The 21,993-nt window shown below is 44.5% G+C and overlaps 1 long non-coding RNA gene across 1 annotated transcript in view; it reads right to left on the bottom strand.

Moving 5' to 3' along the window:
* The window catches only part of LOC123287124 (uncharacterized), a 30,833-nt gene extending 9,735 nt beyond the window's left edge, over positions 1–21,098 (bottom strand). The window contains exons 1-2 of the long non-coding RNA XR_006530172.2: positions 19,703–21,098; positions 7,918–7,998 (exon numbers count right to left, since the gene is read on the bottom strand). This is a non-coding gene — a long non-coding RNA (uncharacterized lncRNA). The remainder of the gene's footprint in view (positions 1–7,917; positions 7,999–19,702) is intronic.
* Positions 21,099–21,993: the final 895 nt, after the last annotated feature.

The following is a 21,993-nucleotide window of genomic DNA, read 5'->3' as shown; positions in this document are numbered from 1 at the left end:
CCCGAGTGCAGGAGCTTCTGTCCCCGTGGGGTCGGGGTGTGTCAACCTCCTGGTGTGGACGTGTTCCCCAACCTGGAAGCTCTCCCAACCCCTGTACGACCGGGGTTTTACGGCGGCTTCCTCACGGAGGCACGGTCAGTTATTACCTCCATTTCCAGCCCCTCTCCTGTCTCTGGAGGATAGGGGTAGGGCTGAAAATTCCAAGCTTCTCACCGTGGCTTGATCTTTCTGGGGACCAGCCCCCATCCAGAAGCCATCCAGGAGCCCACCCAGAGTCGCCTCATTAGAACAAAAGATGCTCCTAATGCTGTTATCACTTAGGAAGTTATAAGGGTTTTAGGAGTTCTGTGCCAGGAACCAGGGGCAGAGTAGGATTTTGCAGAGATGAAGGCAAGGTGCTCCAATCTGAGGGAACAAAATCAGCCCAGATGAAAAGGTTTTATGTGTAGGGGCGCAGTAGGGCATGAGGCTGGCAGGGTGAAGTGAGGCCAAATAGTGAAGGGTCCTGAATCCTAAGCTGAACACTTGGGACTTCTTTCCATCAACAATGGAGAGATGCTAAAGGGTTTGAGCAGGGGAGTGAAGAAGTAACAGCTGGGGAGAAACGGTGACCACCTGGGGGGCCCTTGGTTAGGGTGAGTTAACTCCTCCCATCTGTATATTATGGAGTTTGCACCACGTGTTTTCTGAGGTCCCTTCCAGACTTGATTTTCTGTGACTCTTTCTTCCAAAAAGGGGATACTGAGGCAGGAGCAGCAGATGAATTGTCTTCAGCCTGTCAGGATCAGGGCAGAAGCTGCCAAATCCATAGTCCTTGGTTTTGACCCAACCGGTGGGTCAGATTTCTAGGGGAAGGGTGGGCATCAAAGGCCTAGTGGCCTGTGCAGGGGAGGTCTGAGGAAGTCGGAGAACAAGTGCCTCCTGCTTTCTCATGGAGAATCTGCATAGAAACAATAATTTTCCTAGAACTTTGAGTCCATACCTCCTAGGATTCTGCACCCAATTCCCATGTGTGTGGGGTTTTCCCATAAAAAGAAATTCTCTGTGACACCAGCTGGGTGTCCTACAATTCAACTCAGTTCTGGCCATCTACCTGGAAATAGGGTCAAATTTCACAAGTTAAGGGCTCAGTCCCACAAGACTGTATCCCTCCCTACCTTCCCACTTCAGATGCCAATAGCGCGTCCAGATTGTTACCTGTACTTCTGGCTGTTACTGCACAAAATTGGGGTTCTCTTGCCCAATGCACATAAACAAGCCAATTAATTACAGCATCAGCCTTTGGGAAAAGAGACCAGCTTTATTCTGCGAGATCCATCTGCAGGGAGACAGAGGGTGTGTGCCCTCAGATCTGTCTCCCCAGTTCGGGATTTGGGGCAAAATTTGAGACATTAGGGAGAACAGGCTGGCACATGGAAACACTGGTGGGACAGGTTTTGATGGGTGGGCTTCAAGCATTTATGGTGAGGTTCTAAACATTTATGACAGCGTTCTAAACATTTATGATGAGGTTCTAAACTTTTATGATAAGGTGGGGAAGGACTTTTAACACTTTTAACCTGAGTGAGGGACCCCTCTCTGCTGATAACAGTGTGACTTATAAGTTCTGGTCTTGTCCCAGTCTGGTTCCGTGGGGAGAAGAATCTTTGGTTCCACAGTGAATTTCAGGTCAAGATTTCTTCTGTGCATGCTCTGGCTACGTGACTTTGCAAATTTTCTGAAAGGCAGTTCTTAATCACTCTGTTTATAAGAGATGGAGTCAGTTGAACTGGTCCTGGAGGGCCCGCAATTACACGACCAACTGGCTTAGATTGGAGATAATAGATAGATAATTTTAGATAGACTGGAAGTTCCAATGACCCCTTCCTTGGGTTCAATTAATTTGCTAGGGTGGCTCACAGAACTCAGAGAAACATTTTACGCACTAGATTACTGGTGTATTATAAAAGGATACAACTCAGGAACAGCCAGATGGAAGAGATGCGTAGGGCAAGGTATGGGAAAAGCATGCGAAGCTTCCATGCCTTCCAAGCACACCACTCTGCCAGCACCTCCACATGCTCACCAACCCAGAAGCTCTCCAGAACCCCATCCTTTTGGGTTTTTATGGAGGCTTTATTACAAAACCAAGCTTGATTAAATCATTGGCCATTGGACACTGAATTCAATCTCCAGCCTCTCTCCCCTCCGCAGAGGTGGGGTGGGGGGTGGGGGGGACTAAAAGTACCAACCTTCTAATCACATGGTTGGTTCCCCTGGCAACTAGCCCTCATCCTTAGGTTACCCAAGAGCTTTCCAAAAGTCTCCTTATTAACATAACAAAGACACTTTTATCGTTCTCATCACAGGAAGTTGCAAGGGTTTTAGGATCTCTGCCAGAACCAAGAGGAAGACCAAATATATATTTCTTATTATAAATCACAATAACACATCCACTTCAGAATAATTTCTCTGCTGGCATACCAGTCCCCTCCAACAACTCTCCTGTCAGGAAAGAGAAGGATTCCTCCACATTTTGAGGCCTAATTCCTCCACCAAACTTTTGATCTCATCTCAATCTGGCTCCTCTGTTCCTTCCTTCTCCAACATTTCAAATCTTCCTTCTCCAGTGGCTCCTGCCCTTTCTTCAAACCCTCCTGCACTTAAAAAAAATCCCGAATTAAGTTCAAATGACCTTTAGCGCCCATTCCACCCCTGCCTTCCCCTTCCAGAATTCTCTCCAGTAATAATATAACTGCTGCTTTCCCTTCTCACACATCTATTCATTTATTAAATCCTTGCACTAGAGGGTCCACCTTCTATCAGTTCCCAGGACTTCTCAAATATTATGAATAATCCCCCAATTTAGGGGCCAGTCCAGAGGCGCAGCGGTTAAGTTCGAAAGTTCCACTTCTTGGTGGCCCGGGGTTTGCCGGCCCGGATCCCAGGTGCGGACATGGCACTGCTTGGCACGCCATGCTGTGGTAGGCATCCCACGTATAAAATAGAGGAAGATGGGCATGGATGACAGCTCAGGACCAGGCTTCCTCAGCAAAAAAAGAGGAGGACTGGCAGTAGTTAGCTCAGGGCTAATCTTCCTCAAAAAAAAAAAAAAAATCCCAATTTATCAGACCCAGTGCCCCATCAGCCCCCAGGTGCTCCTCTCTGGGGCTGTGCCCAGGTGACTTTCTCTGTCTCCTTGCAGACCTCTTTTCTGGTGACTCCCCTTGCACTGCCCGGCTGCTGCTTCTCCTTCTTTTACAGCCTTCCCTACTGTAGGGGAGGGGGACATTTCCTCTCCCCAAATGGGGGTTCGTCTAGCTGGAGAACGAATTAAATTCACATGAGACAGAATAGCAAGAGAAAATTAAACAAAGCTTTATGAGGAACCATGGCCCGGGGCCTTTCTTCCCGAAGGAAGAAAGGGCACCGAAGAAGTGGGGTGCATGTAGTGGTTATATAGCCCAAAACGGAGTGTTTCACATGTGACTGAAACGTCTCTCCCACAATAGTCACAAGATTGCCCTGTCAGCGCAGCGCTTGATGGACACAGCAGGTAGTGGTCTGCTATCTCGGTGGGCGTAGCAGGAGGCAAGTCTATGTCCGGAGCTGGGCGGTCACAGGTGAGCGCAGCAATCGGTTCCTAGCCTAAGGAAAGATGCTTAATCCTTAAGGAATGCCAACGTTGGGAGGGGGAGGGAAGTCAGTTACAGGAGGTTACCAGACAAGCACAATAAAATGCAGATTTTAAGTCCTTGCCTTTGGTATTGATTAAGAGTTTCTAGAGAGAAGGTCATCTCCTTTCTTCTTCCTGGTACAGAGAGGGAGGCACCTTTTACAGATAGAGATTTACCTTACAAATGTAAACGTGTCCTAACAAAGGGCAAGTTCCATTCGTCAGAGCCTCCTTGCCTGTCCCAGTTTATCAAAAGCAATGAGCCTCAAATAATCCTGATGCCAAAGAGACATATCTTGGGGTGGCCAATTTCAGGTCCCCACACTACCATTGCTAGGTGGCCTCACAGACTAGAGGCCACCAGACAAACACCCCCAACTCTCCACTTGCAAAGCTGAAAAATTATTCATTTTTCTGGTTGAAATGGAAGATTTGTCTCTTCTCTGACCTGAACCAGTTCCTCCATCTGGAAGGGGATCCCATCCCCTCCTACCTCCTCAGGGATCTCTCCCTAATGATTAGCCTCACTTGTTCTTGAATCTTTAACCTCTCTTCTGCTGTTCTTTTTCAACATCATGAAAACATTCTTAAGTTTCCATCTCTTTAAAAAAAAAAAAAAAGTCTTAGTTTCACTTCCTTTTACACCAACTTCACACTCAAACTTCCTGAAAGAATGTGTGTACCCCTCGTCTCCCCTTTCACCCTTTCTGGTCACTCCTCAGTCCGCTGAAATGTGGCTTTTTTCCCCAATGTGTCAGTAAAAATAACCTCACCAAGGTTACCAATGACCTCCTTGCTGCTCAAATCCCTTAGACCCTTGTGGCCCCCTTGGCTTCTTCTCAACAGCAGTGACATTGTTCACCACTTCCTCCTCCTCCTGCCTCCCCTCCCCATGACTGCTTCCTCTTGCCATTGACCAGCGTCTCTCCTCCTCTGCGGGGGCACTACTCCTGGGGATTCTGTCCTGGGCCACCTTCTTGTCTCACTTTCCCTAAGTGATTTCATCTACTCCTTCACTCCACAAATGTTTATTGAGCTTCCACTGTAAGTCAGGCATTGATCTAAGCCCTGAGGGTATAACAAGAAGAAGACAGGCAAAGTCCCTGCTCTCATGGACTTGACACTTGCCAATGGTGTCAGTTCCACCTGGAAGCTGATGACACATAAATCTGTCTCCAGCCTAGATCCCTCTCTCTTTTGTCTACTTAGTCTGCGTGGCTATTGCACATCTCTCTCAAACTCAATGTTTCCAAAGCTGAAACTAAATACAGACATGCTTAAGATCCAGGTTTCTTTCACCAGTTGAACTTTTCTCCATTTTCTTTATATTTCATGGATTCATATGACTTCAACGATCAGGGCTGTGTGAAGAATTCTCCTATCTCCCTCCAGGCTGGGTATCTCTCAGCTCCAAGTCTGCATTTCCACCATCAGGCTAGACATTTATGCCTGTAGGTTTTTTCATCATCTCAGATAAAGGTATTAAACATGAAAAGGATGTAAAGATATATATTCAAGAATGTGCAATGCCACATTGTTTATAATATTGAAAAATTGTAAACAACCCAAGCACCCATCAAATTACAATAATACTATACAGCCTTAGAAAGACTAAAAAGATTTATATACTGACATGAAAAGATGTCTATGACATACTGTTAAGTAACAGTATGAAACTGAAAGCAGGTTTCAAAACTATAAATATAGTTTAGTTTCATCTTATTCAATCAGTCAATGTGCATTTATCGAGTGCGTAATAAGTGCCAGTTTCTTTTCCAGGAGCTGGGGATGTGCGGAGAAAAAGACAGAAAGTCCTTGTTCTCACAGAGCTTTCTAGACAGACAATATCAAATATATATAAAATGAAATGTCAGATAAGTGCAATAAAGAAATAGAGTTATGAGATGTGCTGCTTTAGGTTGGGTGGTCAAAGGGAAGGCCCTTCTGAAATGGTGACAGTTGAGCAGAAACCTGAATAAAGCAAGGGCAGCAGTCTCATGAGTATTAGGGAAGAGGACGTTCAGTCAGAAGGATCAGCCACTCCAAAGGCCTGTAGTAGTGGCAAGTTCAAGTGGCTCTAGAAGCAGCAAGGAGGTGGGTGCAGCTGGAGCAAAGGGAGGAGAGAGAGGTGGGACCTGGGGCCCCAGAGGCTGCCCAGGGCCAGGCGATGGTGAGGGCTCGGCTTCCATTCTAAGTATGATGAAGGGACGTTTTTGGAGGTGTGTCTGTTACAGCATGCTAGTGTTTCATTGAAAAAATATATATACCAATTATATATACCAAGCTGTTATCAGAAAATATTTCCAGGGTGTAGGATTTCAGGAGACTTTCATTTTCAAAACCATGCCCCTTAGTTGTGTTTGGTTTATAGCAAGTGTGCGTTAATTTGGTAATCAGAAAAAGAAATGATGGTTTAAAAAATTTGTGCAGGACTGGCCCCATGGCCTAGTGGTTAAGTTTGGCACGCTTCACTTCAGTGTTCCAGGTTTGCGGGTTTGGATCCTGGGTGCAGACCTACACCACTCGTCAGCCATGCTGTGGCGGCAACCCATATGTAAAATAGAGGAAGACTGGCACAGCTGCTAGCTCAGGGCTAATCTTCCTTGCCAAAAAAAAAAAGAAAAAAAAGGGCTAGCATGGTAGTGTGGTGATTAAGTTCACGTGCTCTGCTTCGGTGGCCTGGGGTTGTGGGTTCAGATCCTGGGCACAAACCTACACAGTGCTCTTCAAGCCTTGCTGTGGTGGTGACCCACATAAAAAATAGAGGAAGATTGGCACAGATGTTAGCTCAGTGACAATCTTCTTCACACACACACACAAAAATTGTGTATACCTTTTGACTTGTCAAGTCCCTTTCAAGAAAAACATCCTTTAAAAAAATTGGTTAAGTTTGTAAAAATGCATGTATAACAATGTTCATTACAGTGTTATTTGTAGTACAAAAAAGTTAGAAATAAATGTTCAAATGTTCAACAATAGGGAATTGATCCACTAAATTGTGGTTAAAGTATACAGTGAAATCGTATGGAGCACTGACAAACCATGTAGAATTTCACCCCAGGCTCAAAGCCTGCTTCTATTCCCAACTTCATGAAACTTTTTCTGGCCATTCCTGCCTAAAATGACCTCTTCCTCCTTGAAACCTAGTCGTGCCTGTTATCCTCTGGCTCTTAGCACATAGTACTCCATTATGGAACAGCTTTAGTTCACACTTGGCTCGGGTGAGCTGTGCTAACAGAAGGAGAGCAGAGCAGAACAATTCCAAACAATAGATGATTCATTCCTTTGTAAATGCATCACAGCATTTATTTTGCAATGGATTCACCTTCTAATTAGCTTTCCTATGTTAATATTGAAATTAATGAGCATTTCCAAGCACGCACACAGGCAGCAGAGGCAAGAGACCCAGAAGAAGACTACAGAGGGAGGGTCCCCCTGGGAACCCCAGGCCAATAATGAGCACTGGGGCCGTTCCCCTGCACAATCACACACCCCTTCTTCATCGAGAGCTGGGAATACCCTCTTCTCAGGCTTCTGTGCCCCTTGCCCTAGGCCCGAGGGGCTGGGCTCCCTGAGCTGGGTTCCAGCGCCTGTGTGCCTGCACTGTGTGCTCGCCTGTGTGCTGGCACTGCCTTGGGCCAGTGAAACAGCCGCACATGAGTCATTCAGGGGCCTCCTTCCTCCCCGTCTGGATCTGCTGCTGCTTGGTCTCCTGGCTGACTAGTCAGCTCCCACAGAGGCCAGGACACATTCCTTCCACCCACCTCACAGTGGCCTCCTCTGGAAGGGACAGACGTCACTGGGGAGAGAGAGGCCACACAAACCTACTTATCCCACAGCCATCCTAAAGGAAGTTTGTTTGTGTTACACAAGGGCTCATTGTGGGGCCTCTTCCCTGGGCAGCCCTGAGAGGCCAGCAGGGGGTCCTACTATGTGTGGCATTTGAGGGGGCCGGTGAATAACACCCCTCTTCCCTACCCAAGGCCTCTTCCAGCTGAGGACTTATGAGTTACAAACAAATTGACAAATATTCATTACTGATAAGCACTGACACTGGTGAATGTTCGATCTTAGGGCAGCCTAATTCTGAAACCCAGATAAGACCGAGCTGGCGCCCAGCCACAGGCAGTACCAGAGAAGACAGGTGTCCCCATAGTGGCAGGGCCACTTCACTGCACAGCAACGATGAAAGGCCAGTGCCTTAAAGGAAAAAGAGAGGAAGGGGCGGAATATACAGGTCCAATTTCTCCTTCTAAACTCACCCATCAGATTGAGCTGCTCCTCCGGTCAGTCAGGGACCAAGCAGGAGTAGATGATGTCGACGAAAATAATCCATAACTAATCTATAAATGAAAATTTGGGAGAGTTTATTCTGAGCTGAAATCTGAGGACCACGGCCCGGGGCCTTTCTTCCCAAAGGAAGAAAGGGCATCACAGAAGTGAGGTATACAGAGTAGTTATATACCCCCAAACAGGACGTTTCCCATATGATTGAAATGTCCCTCCCACAATAGTCACAAGATTGCCCTGTCGGCACAGCACTTAATGTACACAGCAGGTAGTGGGTCTGCTATCTCGGAGGGTGTAGCAGGAGGCAAGTCTATCCTCTCAAGCTGGGTGGTCACAGGTGAGTGCAGCAGTCAGTTCCTAGGCTAAGGAAAGATGCTTAATCCTTAAGGGAACACCAACGTTGGGAGGGGGAGGGAAGTTTCACCTTTATCTCAAGGGCCTTTGTTCTTGCCATAGGGAATATCTAAAGCAGATATACAATGCATGCTCAACAGCTGGGCCGAGGTCAGGCCCTTTTGGAAAGACAAGGTCAGGCCGAATTAGGTTTACACAAAATGGCTTCCTCATATACTCCAATATATCTTATTACTTGCCATTTTTATTTGTCAATGACACACTCAAACTGGTTGTTTGAGCAAAGTTTAATAAAGGAATTCTTTACAGAAGTGTGGACGGGGCATGGGAATCCTCAAAGGATAGAGCAACATCCCAGAGCTGAAATGGAGACAGAGGAGGCCATGACTGGAACCTGGAGGGAGAGGGCTGGTAGGGGGAGCAGTCGGACAGGAAGCGTTGCCCCCAGTGGAGGGCAGTACGGCTGCCAGCCCACCACCACCCTGTGGCCACCCTGCCCAAAGGGAGTGAGGGGTCATACCCTCCCGCCCACCAGTGTCTAGCACAATTAGAAGCCAGAGGATAAGGGATCTCATTAAGGTAATCCCTCTGGTGGCCTCCAGGCACAGAGCAGGGTGAATTAGGGGTGAAGGGAAGACTCCTTCCTCCCCCAGGGATTTGGGACTATGGGCAGAGAGAGGCCCGGAGGGCTCCCTGAGGAGAGTTCCCCCGCCCTGAGGAAGAAACAGCAGACGGAAGAGGCAGTCCTTCATAATGGTCCACACCTGCCAAAGGGCTTTGGGGAGGTTTACACAGGCAGAGAATGAGGGGTCTGGGCTGGCTCCTGTCTCCTGACTCCTCCATGTGCCTAGACGGTTACTCTCTTAAACGTCTCCTTATTGATACAAAAGTGGATTGATGGGTGCCCCTCTTCAGCTCGCTCTGCACTAGCTCACCAATTCTTGTTAGGAAAAAAAAGACAAACAGAAAAAAATATTTGGGTTTGGGATTTTTTTTTTCCTTTGAAAATTCCCAGAGGAAAAAAATCTATTGTTAAAATAAATCTTTTTCCTTCGCTTCTCTCCCTCTCTCGCCCTCCTTTCCTTCCTCCCATCCCCACCTCTCTTTCTTCACCTCACATTTCAGCTCCAAGTCCGCTCCCTCCTCTCCTGGATTCCATACCTCCCCATCCAGACAGGAGGTGGGACTGGTTCTAGAAGGAGATGAGGTGCTATAATGCCCTCAGATGCCTGAGGTCTCAGACAGACCCAAGGAACTAGCACTCTTGTCCCTTGTCACCCAGCTTCAGCACCATCCCATGGTCCCAACTCCCTCTGATTAGAAAGAATTCAAATTTCTTTCAAACTCTTTGGAAAGCAGAGTTCACAGCCCTACTGACCGAGGTGGTCGCGATCAGTCCCTTCCAGGAACCAAGATGGTGCCTTTCACAGTGGGATCTGGGATGTCAGAGCTAAAAGGAAAAGTCCTTTTAGAGTCCCTTTGTTCAGTTAGACAAAGATTTAGGTGCCAGGCTCCACACCTGGGCAGGAACCCAAAGGTGGGAGGCCCTCATCCCTGCTCTTGGGGAGTTCACAGTCTGGCTTCTCACAGCTAAAGATTTCTAGAACACACTTGGTCACTGGCCCAGCAGAATGAGGCCACCTGTTGGAGATGGTCCCCTTCCTGCCTCAGCCTCCGAAAGAAACGGCAATTCTGCTTCCTCTCAGAGCCATCAGGGTTCTGAGTGGGAAGGTCCTTAGACATTCCTGTAGCAGAGATGGAAACTGAGGCCCAGAAAGGAGAACTGTCCTGAGCAGGTCACATAGCTGGTGGCTGTGTTGGGCTTGGGCCTGTTTCCTGTTCCCCACGTCACCCTGCCTCCTGGGCATTCCTTTGAGCTGATGAGTCAGGCAGAATCCACGACAGCCGGCTGCTTCAGGGTTTGTCCAGATTGTTCCCTCCTCCTGGGAGTTGTCCAGACAAGTGTCCCAGCATGCCGAGAGGCTCACCTCCCCGCTTAGAAGGACAGGAGTTCTCTGCCAGGATCAGAGCCAAAGGAACGCAGTCAAGTTAGCACTGATCCCCTCGGGCTCTCTGCATAGGTTATTAATGCAATTGTCTCCTGCCCCTATGCCCAGAGCCCTCCACGTGCCCAAGGGTCTGTGCTTGAGAGCATGGATTCTCCGCCCTTGAAAATCATCCAGTCCAGAGTTTTCAAAATGGTTTCCCAATCCTTTAACTAGGTGGCAAAATCTAATTTTTTAAAGGAAAGAAAAGAGCAGAAAATATCAGAGTACATCATATTTGTGGTAGGCAGAATTCTCAGATGACCTCCAAATGACCTTATATAATCTCCCCTTGAGTGTGGGCAGGAATGTGTGAATATGATGGGATATCACTCACAAGATTATGATAGTTATATAGCAGAGAAAGAGATTTTGCAGAAGTAATTAGGGTCCATTATCAGTTGACTTTGAGATTAATCAAGAGAGATTACCGTGGGTGGGCCTGATCTAATCAGGTAAACCCTCTAAAAGAGACTTCTCCTGCTGTCTTGAAGAAGAAAGCTGCCATGAATTCCACAGCTGCAAGGAAATGAATTCTGCCAACAACCATGTAAGCTTGGAAGAGGACCCCCAGCTTCTGAGAAGATGGCAGCCCACCTGACTCCTTGACTGAAGCCTTGTGAGACCTTGAGCAGAGCATCCAACTAAGCAGTTCCTGGACTCTGACCCGTGAAAAGCATTGTTCTAAACCGCTAAGATTGTGGTAATTTGTCCACAGCAATAGAAAACGAATACAATACTCCAACAGTAAGGATAAGTATTATATTACAAAACTTTTCAGTTCTGTATATAGATACGTAAGTAATAGACCATGGTGTTAAGTACATTTTTCGTTTTGAATGTGATCAAATCTTTGAAAGCCACAGTTGCAGAGCGATTTATCCAAAGTCAAGCAGCCATTCACGAAAGAATCAAAACTGGAGTCTGAGCCTCCCTGGTCGCTGCTTCCTCTGTCAGCCGACACGGCTCGCCCTGTTGGGAAACATTAATTCTATTTTTGAGAAGAGAGAGAGTGGAGAGGAGATGGTTTATCCTGGTCAAGTTGGCTCTTCATACAAGTCAGTTTGTCTTGGAACATCCTTCTTCGGCCAGATTAACTATCCCCCCTTCAGGGTCCAACTCACTATATGTTATTACTATGGGTTAAGTGCTTTACATAAATGATCTTGATTAATCCACACATTAGCCGAAGGAAGTAAACATTAATACCTCCATTTTCCAGATGAGAAAAGTGAAGCTGAGAAGTTAAGCAAAGCTTCCCAAAGACACAGAGCCGCTAAGTGGTAAACCCAGTATTCTAACTCATGTCTCCCTAATTCCAGTGTCTGAGCCTTCACAACACTTCTGACACCAAATATGTGGATTTTCCATATCAAGCAATTCTCCAATCCTCTGGAGACACCAACTGGGTATCTTACAATTTAATACGATTCTGATACTAACTACCCAGGTTAGGGGCTCAGTTCCACAAGACTGACTCTCCTCCGCCCCACTTCAGATGCCAACTGCAAGTAGTGGGTCCCCAGGTGACCCACACTTCTGCCCAACTTGGCTGCCCAACTGGTGATCAACTCAAATTCCAGCCCTCCTCCATCCCCAGGAGGTCCAGGGGTGCGGCTGAAAGTTCCAACCCTCTAATCACATGGTCGCTTGCTCCGGCAACCTCATTAGCATAAACTCAGGTGTGGTTGAAAGGGGCTTATCATAAATAATAAAAGATGCTCCTCTCCCCCATGCTCAGGAAATTACAAGAGCTTTAGGAGCTCTGTGCCAGGAGCCAGGATGAAGACCAAATACATATTTCTTATATCACAATATCATAGCACTTAACTAGTAAGTGTATTGCTCCCCACTTAAAATTTCTGTACACAGAAATTTAATTGGCTCAGACTTTGTGGCTGGGAGATGTCTTGGATTTTTTGACAAGCTACTTATCGATAGTAATATATACCTAACATTTACTGAGCACTTACTGTGGGCCAAGCACTGTGCAAGGCACTGTACGTTCATCATCTCATTAAATCTTCATGACTCTATGAAGTAAATCCTATCATTAGCCACAATTTACAGATGACAAAACTGAGACTCAGAGGGGTGCCATCAAGAAATAACTTATTGGGGATTATGCTAGGAATGCAAGGATAATTCACTATTAACTAACCCATTAATATAATTCACATTAATGGCTCTAAGGAGAAAAATCATATGATTTCACCTTAAATGATGATAAAGCCCTTGACAAAATTTTTAAAACGGTACAACCACTTTGGAAAACAGTTCGGCAGTTCCTCAAAAGGCTAAACACAAAGTTACCATATGAGCCAGTAATTCCACTCTTAGGTATAAACCCAAGAGAAATCAAAATGTATGTCCACATAGAAACTCACACAAAGATGTTCACAGAAGTATCATTCATAATAGCCAAAAAGTGGAAATGACCTAAATGTCCACCAAGAAATGAATGGATAAACAAAATGCGACACAGCCATGCAATGGATTATTATTTGTACATAAAAAGGAATGAAGTTCTGACACATGCTACAACATAGGTGAACCTTGAAAACATTACGCTAAGCGAAAGAAGCCAGGCAGAAAAGACTACATCTTCTATGGTTCCCTTTATATGAAATGTCCCGAGTAGACAAATTCGTACAGACAGAGAGATTAGTGGTTGCCCAAGGCTGGGGCAGGGTTGAGGGTTGCAGTAGGAATGGGGAACGACCATTAATGAGGACAGGGTTTCCTTTGGGGACATTAAAAATATTTTACAATTAGATTGTGATGACGGTTACACAACTCTGTGATTATACTGAAAACCACTGAACCAAAAACTTTAACGAGATGAAATTTATGTTATGTGAAATCTATCACAATGAAACTGTAAAACAAGAAAAGAAAAAAGGATAAAAAGAAGCAGTCCAGAGACCCTACTGGAAAGACCATATGGAGAGGCGCCATGGAGAGAAGAGACCTGGGAACAACATGGGGAAGAGAGAGGCCCTGCCATCCAGCTTCCAGGTCAAGTCTTTCAACAACTGCAGCCCCAACCACCACATAGTGCAACTTACAGAGAACTCGAGCAAGACCAGCAGAAGAACTGCCCAGCTGAGCCCAAGCTACACTAAGCTGTGAAATGGATCTTGTTTCAAGTCACCGAGTTTTGGGGTAGTTTTTTACACGAGGATAAATGACCTAAACAGTCATTTTGGAAAAGGTACCATAGACTTCAAATGGGTCAGAGACCTAAATGCAAAAATGGAAACAGCACAAGTATTAGAAGAAAATGCAGGTAAATTCCTCTACAACCCGGGCATGGGGAAAATCTTTCTAATTTGTCTCAAAATGAAGATGCAATAACATAAGAGATCGATAAATTTAATTACGTAAAAAAGTTAAGCTTTTGCAAGGAAAAACTACGTAAAATCAAAACACAAGTGACAAATGCAGAAAAACTATTTACAACATATATCACAGATAAAGGATCAAAAACTCTAATATATAAATACCTTTTAAAAATTGAGGGAAAAGGACCAAAATCCTCCAGAAAAATGGGCAAAAGACATGAATAGAAAATGAACTACAAAAAGATGTAAAACGCACCCTTAAACATGAGTAGATGTTCAACCTCACTCATAATAAGATAAATGCAAATTCAAACTACACTAAGATAGCATTTCTTATCAAACTGGCAAAAATTCAACATCTTGACAATTTGCTCTGATGGTGAGACTGTGGAGAAGCGGGCGCTCATATGCTGATGGGAATGGAAAATGGTATAACCCCTATGGAGAGGAATCTGGCAATAAGGAACAAGACTACGGATATGTTCACCCTTTGACCTGATAGTCCCATTTCCAAGAATCTACCCTGTAGATATACCTTGAACAATTTAGAAATATCCACTAAGTTGTTAATGCTACATTATCTGTAATATCAAAAAAATTATTAATATAGAAGATTGACTAAATAAATGGTGGAGTTTGGTTGAAATACTATGAAGTACTTGGGGTTGGCCTCTTGGCCAAGTGGTTAAAATTCTGTGTGCTCTACTTCAGCGGCTTGGGTTTTCGGATTCGGATCCCAGGCGTGGACCTGCTCCACTTGGCAGCCACGCTGTGGAGGCATCCCCCATACAAAATAGAGAAAGACTGGCATAGACATTAGCTCAAGGTGAATCTTCCTCACACACACACAAACACTATGAAGTACTATAAAAAAAAAAGACTGGAAGATCTCTATGAACTGATTTCTAGAATATATTAAATGCAAAGTGCAAAGAATTACATATAATGTACTTCTGTACAAAAGATAAAAGGAAATAAGAAAACGTATGTATCCGCTTCGTTTTGAACCCCCCCCCCCCCACTTCCGCCCCGCAGGAAGGATAAATCCGAAAACAATGAAGTGGATTACCCACAAGCAATAGGGAGTGAGCACGCTTCTCTGGATATACCTTTCAGTATATTTTTGATTCTTGGGAAGCACATTAATGTTCTATATACTCAAAAAATAAAATTAGGCAAAGAAGGATGGGAGGAAATTGAAATATTAACACAAACAAGAGCAAATGCCCCCAGACATGCTTGCTATTGTCTCTCAGTTCCAAACCCACCCTTTGATACTCTGCTCTGTGATGCTGGAGCAAAGACTCTGCAAACCGCATTTCCGCTCTGCCTCTCTGCGAGGCTCCGCCAACCAGAGGTACGGGGGGACCTCGAGCCTGGAGGAGGAGAAAGGGCTTGTTCCTTCCTGTTTGCCTCGATGCTTGCAATTCCTGTGAGTCTCCCTCCAGCAGTCCCCTTCACCCAGCAGCACCAGTTCCTTCTTGGAGCAGCAGCGAGTCGCAGCTTACGGTTTTTCCAGCACTTAGAAAACCAGACCCCTTACGCCGCTTCCAAGTCACCTGCACCAACCAGCGGGTACCGCCTTCTCAGAGCGCGGGTTTCCATCTCTAAGGGCCTCTTCTACCCAACTCACAGACACCAGCCCCTGTCAAGTAGCGCCTTTTCCTCAGAGGGGGTCTCAGTTTCTACCGCACAGGTCCCTTCTTCTGAGTCTCTAAGTTTTAAAAATTCAAACTTCCTCTTTTTATTGCCTGAGCCGTAGTGGCCGTAGTGGTTAAATACAATTGCTACTATGAGAAGCTAGAGCTGCAGTTCTAAAAGTGGGTTTTGTGGATCCCTGTGGGGGGTCCTTGAGGCCCTTTATGGGATCCATGAGGTCAAAAATATTTTCAGACTAGTAATAAGACATTTTTGTTTTTCATTGTTTTGACATTTGCACTGATGGTGCAAAAGCAATGATGAGTAACACTACTGGCCCTTGAGCACGAATGAGCCTGTCACATCAAGGAAATAGTGTTTGTTGCTAATGATAAAATTTGAACTTTCAAGCTAAAAATTAGAAATTGGGAAAAGACACCTGCCATCGTGAGCTTGACTATTCTCAAAGACTTTTCTAATGAGACCGGTGGTGATATTAACCAATATGAATTTTTTTGGATAATGTAAAATGAAATGTGTCAACATCCAGAATATCTGCATTACTCAAGTCAACTGATAGTTTCCAATGACCAATGCATAGGATTAAAAATTCTGCATGGGTAAAAGATCCATTCAAAGTAAGGGTAGACCAATGGATTTTAATATAACGGATTAACAAAATGTTTTGAGATATACTTTCAGATTCCACATTGCAACCAATCTTTAAGAAACTAACGTTTGTTTAGTTTTGGTGTACTATCAAAAGGGTAATTATAATTATCTGAAAAGTCTATTAAAATGATCTTCCTTTTTCTTATTACATACCTGTGTGAGGCTGGATTTTCTTCGTATACTTCAACTAAAACAACATATCACAATAGATTGAATACAGAAAAAGATATGAGTATCCAGCTGTTTTCTATGAAACCAGACATTAAAGAGATTTGCAAAAATGTTAAATAATGCCACTATTCTCACTAAATTCTTTATATAGTTGTTTCTCATAAAAAACATGCTATTTATGGTAACATTCAATGGGCTTAATGTTCTTTTTTCCAGCTTTATTGAGATCTAACTGAACTACAACATTGTGTAAGTTTAAGGGGACGATATGATGATTTGATATATGTATAAATTACAAAATGATTACCACAATAAGATTGGTTAACACACCCATCACCTCACACAGTTACCATTTTGTGTATGTGTATGGTAAGAACTTTTAAGATCTACTATCTTAGCAACTTCCAAGTATACAAAACAGTATTATTAACCACAGTCCCCACGCTGCACGTTAGAGCCCCAGAGCTTACTTGTCTTAGGCCTGGGAGTTTGTTCTCTTTGACCGTCTTCACCCATTTCTCCTCCCACCCCACCACCTGTTATTTTTAAATGAATTAAAAAATGAATATTGTAGGGGCCAGCCCGGTGGCATAGCGGTTAAGTTCATGCACTCTGCTTTGGCAGCTAGGGGATCCCAGGTTAGGATCCTGGGTGTGGACCTATGCACTGCTCATCAAGCCACGGTGTAGTGGCATCTCACATACAAAAAAGAGGAAGATTGGCACAGATGTTAGCTCAGTGACAATCTTCCTCACCAAAAAATAAATAAATATTGTAGAAAGTTCTCAGTTTCAACTGCTAATATTGGTGATAAATTCCAGTGTCTTTAGCCCACATAAAAGCTCCTTGGGGTCCTCAATGAATTTGTAAAAATGCAAAAAAAAACTCCAGAAACCAAAAATTTGGGGAACTGCTGCCTTAGAGTTCTTTTTTAACCTGTTCAGTTACCTAGTTAACAACTTAATACCTATTTAACAAATATTTATATTAAATTCTCTCTGCTAAAATAACTGTGGTTTCTGTCCCTTAGCTGGACCCTGACAGATTTACAAATGTATTTTAAACATGTGACATAACCACACAGAAGTGACGGGAAAAAGGGCTAATCCATATCATTTCTGAACACAACATTTTGATTATATACATTCAATCTAGTGAAAAAAAATCTTGAACTATTTTTAGTAAGTTTATTTTTTATAAGAGCATGTTCTATAATAGTATAGTAGCAATTCTGAAACTATCGGGCAAATGAGTAAATATGTTGATGTTATTGGGAGCCAGGGTTCTTACTGTAGAGAAATGTTCTTACCGTGGAAGAGGGGAGATAGCATTATGGAATGGATTGGATTGGAGTTGTGTGTGTTAATATGAACTCATGACTTGCAAAATGTAAACACACACACATCTACAACCACCACCATTATTGCTGTCAAGATACAGAACACTTCATCACCCCCAGAAGTTCTCTTGTGTCCCTTTAGAGTTAATTCCCCTAAACTACTCCTAGCCCCCAGGTAACCTCTGATTTGACGTCTGTGTCTTTTTTCTCTGACCTTTTTAAAGAATTGTCTGTATCATTGATTTTCAGCAATTTGATTATGATATGCCTTGGTGTGGTTTTCTTTGCATTTATCCTACCATGAGATGGTTGAATTTCTTGAATCTGTGTGTTGATATTGGAATATTTTTCAGCCATTATTTTTTCAAGTAGTTTTTTCTACTTCCCTCCTTGTTCTATTGCTCCCATTACATGTATGTCAGACCTTGTGATATTGCCCCATGGGTCATTGAAACTTCGTTCATTTTTCTTCATTCTTTTTTTTTTATGTGCTTCAGTTTGGATAGTTTCTTCTTCTTCTTCTTCTTCTTCTTCTTCTTTTTTTTTTGTGAGGAAGATCGGCCCTGAGCTAACATCTGTTGCCAATCTTCCTTGTTTTGCTTGAGGAAAATTGTCATGGAGCTAACATCTATGCCAATTATGTTTATGTTTTCCTTTAAATCCTTGAACACATTTGTAACAGCTGTTTTAAGGTTCTTACCTTCTAATTGCATCATATCTCTCATTTCTTGACTTTTCTCCTGATCTTTTTACATGTCAAGTAACTTTCTTTCTTTCTTTCTTTCTTTTTGGTGAGGAAGATTGTCACTGAGCTAACATCTGTTGCCAATCTTCCTCTTTTACTTGAGGAAGATTGTCCTTGAGCTAAAATCTGTACCCATCTTCCTCTATTTTGTATGTGGGATGCTGCCGCAGAATGGCTTTCATGAATGGTGTGTAGGTCCATGCCCACGATATGAACCTGCGAACCTTGGGCCTCCTGAAGCAGAGTGCAAACTTAACCACTACACCACCGAGCTGGCCCACCAAGCAACTTTTTAATAGATGCTGGACATTAGAAATGTTATACTCTTGAGGAACTGATATCTTTTGTCTTCCTTCAAAGAGTGTTGAATTTTGTTTTGGTGCTCAGTTTAAGTCTCATGGATCATCGTGATCCTTTTGAGGCTTGTTTGCAAGTTTGTTATGGTAGGTCCAGCGTGACCTTTACTCTAGAGCTCCTTTGGTCTCACTCCTAAGGCCTTGCTTTTCTGGGGTCTCTACTGAATATCCCAGATATTCAGTGAAGTCTCTTTATTCCAGCTGGTGAGAGCCGGAATAACTCCCAAATATGTACAAGCTTCTGGAGGTGTTCAGTCTATAGCTCTCCAGTACTTATTGTTTTTTGTCCAGACTCATAGAGCCTATGCATGTGTCCTAATATTTAGCCAAATCCTTATGAGTACTCTTTTTTTCTTTTTTTAAAGATTGGCACCTGAGCTAACAACTGTTGCCAATCTTTTTTTTCTCCCTTCCTCTTCTCCCTAAAGTGCAACACCCCCCCCCCCCCCGGCCCAGGTACATAGTTGTATATTCTAGTTGTGAGTGCCTCTGGTTGTGGCATGTGGGATGCCGCCTCAGCATGGCCTGATGAGTGGTGCCATGTCCGCGCCCAGGATCCAAACCAGCAAAACCGTGGGCCACTGAAGTAGAGCGTTCGAACTTAACCACTCAGCCACAGGGCCAGCTCCCTTATGAGTACTCTTGAAAAGCTTTCTAGAGTTCTTTCTCTGTGTGGTTCTGTGACTGCTAATCATGCATTGCTGATCATTAACCTATAATGTAACCAGGCTATTCTGCAAAGGCCACAGGAACATGTTTTAACATTTCAGTAGGTTCTCAAATCTGCAATGAAACTTTGCTGACATTGGAATGAGTTATTTCTCAGGAACCAAAAAGGGATGAGGAGGCTGCCCGAGACGGAAAACCATTGTTAAGGAAGGGTATAACGACGGACCCAGCAGGCAGAACAAAAGACAAGAAGTCTGGAGAATGGATGCCAGAAATAGCCTGACCGCCTCTGTCTTCTTCCCTCCTCCCTATATAACTGCCTCAAGATTTTGTGCTTGCTTAAGATGGTCTTTGGGACATGAGTCCACTATCTTCCGATTTTGCTAGCTAATGGAATAAATCCCCTTCTTGACCACCAACTCACCTTGCAATGATTGGCATCAGGTTGCAGTGAGCAGAACAAGCCCTTGCTCCGTTACAGTTCCCTCCTCTCTGGTACTCTGCTTGGCAAATTCCAATTGTCTCAGCCTCCCCTGGTCTCTGTTTCCCCAACTCAGCAAGACTGCTGTGTTCTGCTTGAGTTCCCGTCCCTGGGCTGTGGTCTAAAATGTGCTTCTAGGCAGAAAACTGGGGCAAGCAAACTAGGGATCACCTCATTTGTTTCCCTTCTCTCAGCAAATGTCTGAAATGTGTGAAAACAGTTCTTTCATACGCTTTGTCTAGTTTTCTAGGTGTTTACCATGGGAGGGCTGGTCCAGTATCTGCCTGCTTGCTTTTTGATCGTGTGAATTGACATGTGCTCTCTCTCTACGCCTGGGCAGCACCACCTGACCCTCCTCCATATGCATATAAATGAAAATAAATGCTTAAATCCAAAGGTCCTGGACTTTAGCCACTAAGTCCTGCTGGGCTATGAGCCCCGCTCTATCTTGGCCTCATAAAACTGACCCTCTGAGGATTACAGAGAGCTAATCCCAAACCCTGGTGCTAAAGGACTTCTTATCCTCCAAACACCTCCAGAAGATCAGAGGGCATCATTGTATTTTTCAATCAAAAGTCCTTTTTCATAGACAGATATAAATTAGCATAGGAAAAAAAGTAGAAGAAGATACACAGAAATGTTAACAGTGATCATCTCTGAGGAATGAAATTTTGTCTTTTCTTTTTGCTTTTCTAAAGTTTCCAAATTTTTAAATAATGAACATGTGCCACCTTTAAAATAAGAAAAAGATTGATGTCCTGTATTTGTGTACCTCTCCCATCTGATGACATTTCACTGTGCCTTAGTAGAAACATAGAGACCATGGGCGTAACTGATGGCTAACGATACCAAGCTTGCCTGGGCGATGGCCAAGTCCTGCCCCTACTCCACAGAAGAACAGAGCTATTGAATTCTGACACCCTCCCTTCTCTTCTGTCCCCAAACAAAAGATTGTTTGAAGAGTTTCCTTGTTCTCTTAGCAAATGATAACCCAGAAAAACAGCTCTCTCAGAGGCTTTTCCAGAATGTTCTGATAAAGCCAAGTCTTCCAAAGGAGTGTGTGTCCAGGATCCAAGAGAAAGAGGAACACTGCCGGGTTCCACATGGGCATCAGCGTGGATTGTGCCCTGGGTTCCTGGGCACTCTCTCCCCTTTGGCACGGGCTAAGGGCAGAGTAGAGGACAACCTCTCTGCTGGTGGGATTCACAGTTGCCCGCCCCCCCAGTCCCTATGTTTCCTTTAAGAAAAACAAAAACAAAAACAAAAAAATCCACTCCTCAGAATCCAGACCAGGAAGTCTGGAGACATTAGCATATCCTGGCAAGCAGCCTGATGGCTAATAGATAACAGGTTATCCAAGAAACAATTAGCCTGCGTCCACACGATCAGTTGCAAACACTGACCTTGTCATCAGGATGCGGCCCTGAGAGTAAAGAACCCTTTCTTCTTTCACTTTCAGTGGGTGGGAAAATGTCAGGCCTCGCTCCCTTCTTTTATGCCGTGACAAATTAGTATGTGCTACGTCTGCAATCGCACTGAAGCCCTCCTGAGCACAGGGTCAATGAGACCCCGGCGGTCCTCCCCATGAGCCCCTGGGGCTGGTGAGGACAGAAGCAACGCGTGTGGCTCCTGCCTCAAGGTAGGAGGCCTGCGGCAGCTTTCTCATCACCATTTCCTGCCTGTGTCACCAGTCTTCTTGCCCTCCTTTCTCACACTTCTGCCCCTGCCCTGCTCCTTTCAAAGTCCACGCCTGGCTGCTGAAGGGGATCTTTCCAGCCCTGCTGTCTCTCTCCCAGTTCAGCACATTGCACACCCCTGGTATCCCCCACCACACACACTCTTTTTGTTTGATTAGAGAGGTCAGGAGGGTATAGGGAAGGAAGACATTTCCTCTCTCCAAAGTGGGTTCGTCTGGCCGGAGAACGAATTAAATTCACATGAGACAGAATAGCAAGAGAAAATTAAACAAAGCTTTATGAGGAACCATGGCCCGGGTTCTTTCTTCCCGAAGGAAGAAAGGGCACCGAAGAAGTGGGGTGCACAGAGTGGTTATATACTCCCAAACAGGGTGTTTCACATGTGATTGAAATGTCCCTCCCACAATAGTCACAAGATTGCCCTGTCAGCACAGCGCTTGATGGACACAGCAGGTAGTGGGTCTGCTGTCTCGGAGGGCGTAGCAGGAGGCAAGTCTACTGTCTCAAGCTGGGTGGTCACAGGTGAGTGCAGCAATC

Source organism: Equus asinus, chromosome 7, assembly GCF_041296235.1.
Source record: "Equus asinus isolate D_3611 breed Donkey chromosome 7, EquAss-T2T_v2, whole genome shotgun sequence".
Lineage (NCBI taxonomy): Eukaryota > Metazoa > Chordata > Mammalia > Perissodactyla > Equidae > Equus > Equus asinus.
The sequence above is the reverse complement of the archived record's forward strand: the minus strand, read 5'-3'. Positions and strand labels throughout refer to the sequence as shown.